Source organism: Cryptomeria japonica, chromosome 11 (genome assembly GCF_030272615.1).
Source record: "Cryptomeria japonica chromosome 11, Sugi_1.0, whole genome shotgun sequence".
NCBI classification, from domain to species: domain Eukaryota; kingdom Viridiplantae; phylum Streptophyta; class Pinopsida; order Cupressales; family Cupressaceae; genus Cryptomeria; species Cryptomeria japonica.
Window position 1 is genome coordinate 724,521,089 of NC_081415.1, and position 1,789 is coordinate 724,522,877.

Sequence of the window (1,789 nt, forward strand, 5' to 3'; positions counted from 1 at the left end):
GGAGCGACATCCCGCGACACAATAGTTGCATGAGCAGTTGTCTGAGGTAGAGATCGATTGTGTGTGTGTAGCCAGTTTATATGATATGATGTACCTACCCGTGATTCGGACGAATCGCAAATTACTGACAACGTTGGTCGAGCGATGACACAGTGAGACATGCTCCTTTTATTTGGTGATGGGAGAGATGACGATGACACTGGAGGATGTTTAGAGGATACTGCATATCTCGATTAGGGGGGAGCTCGTGACATATGATCGTCAGTTGGAGACGACAGATGTACAAAGGATATTTGTCAAGGGTATATACATTGAGGATGGCTTTGTGGTGTGGGAGGATATAGAAACGCTCTATGAGCCCCTACCATTAGTACTAGCAGGTATCATTGGGGGTTTGCTTTGCCCCGATCAACGTTCACATGGATTGGTCATTGGTTGGGGCCATGTGATAGAGTAGATGGTGACAGAGGGGACCCACTATGCATGGGGGCCATGTGTGTTGGCACACCTCTACAGGGATTTACACGAGGTAGTGTATCAAGAGACTAGATCACTAAGAGTAGGGATCATTTTATTACATATCTAGGCTTGGGAGCACTTGCCAGTCACATGGCTGGTATGTTTGAGGTTTAGGGAGATAGATCAGCCCCATGTATTTATGTATGGAGGTTTGATGACCCAGCCCCATTTGGGGAAGTTGGAGTTTTGGCGATGGGCATTAGATGACTTAGATACAGTCATATGGAGGCCTTACACTGATTGTGAGGACTGGGAGGATGATGGAGAGGCCTTACCGTATGTATATATGACTCAATTTTTTATTGGTCGCACATCCTATATTATGGAGAGACAGTTGCCAAGGAGAGTGATGAGACAGTTTGGGCGGAGGCAGAGTATGTGGAGAGGTTCGAGGGAGTATGCACGGGTAGTGCGAGAGAGATGGGAGTGGGGGATGGTTTTTCCCTATGATCAGGCCCTTGCGGATTTCCAGACATTATAGGCGAGACCATGGCAGATGAGGCCAAAGTTTGTAGATGTGGGGGTGACAGAGTGGTGTAGGAGCACCTGAGCACCTGAATGCTCAAATCCTAGCAGGTATAGCATTTTGTTGCAAATCAAGCATGTGTGTTTATTTTATGCTTCTAGTAGGTTTAATAGGGTGTTTTGTGGTGTAATAAGGTTTGGAACTCATTTGTGTTTAAGAGTTTCCAAGATTTTTGTTTTTTTCTTAGTGGGCCAAAAACTGTCAATTTTGGGTCCAAATGAGCATTTTTGAATTTTTGATGTTGTAAAACCTTGAAAGGCATTGGAGAATGTTTATTTAGTGTTTCTAATGATTTCGAGTCATTGGTTTGAGTGCCAAGTCACCGGGAGTCAAAATGCAACTTTTTGAGCAACAAAAGTTGTCAAAAGTTGTCAAAAAGCTGTCAAAAAGTGCAAAAAAGTGACTTTTGGTGGTTTTGGTTAGTTCTAGCCTGTACCTGTCCATACAAAGGCTTCAATAAGTTGGCACATGTATAAAAACCATGTTCCCATCATTGTATGTGTAGTTCATGTTGGAAAAGTAAGAAAAATACTTGTTTTGCTCTTGTTTTTTTTAGTTTTAACTAGATTCCTGCACTTTTGAGAGTACAGTCCGTACCATGGCTTCATGATTCTGTACTACTCCTATTTTTAATTGGTGTGATCTCCTTTGATGTTTGAGTAGTGATTTGGAACAGGTTTTGTTTGAAGTGCTCTTGAGAAAGGCATTGTTTTGTGGTTCCAATGGAAGATCATTCATGGTCCA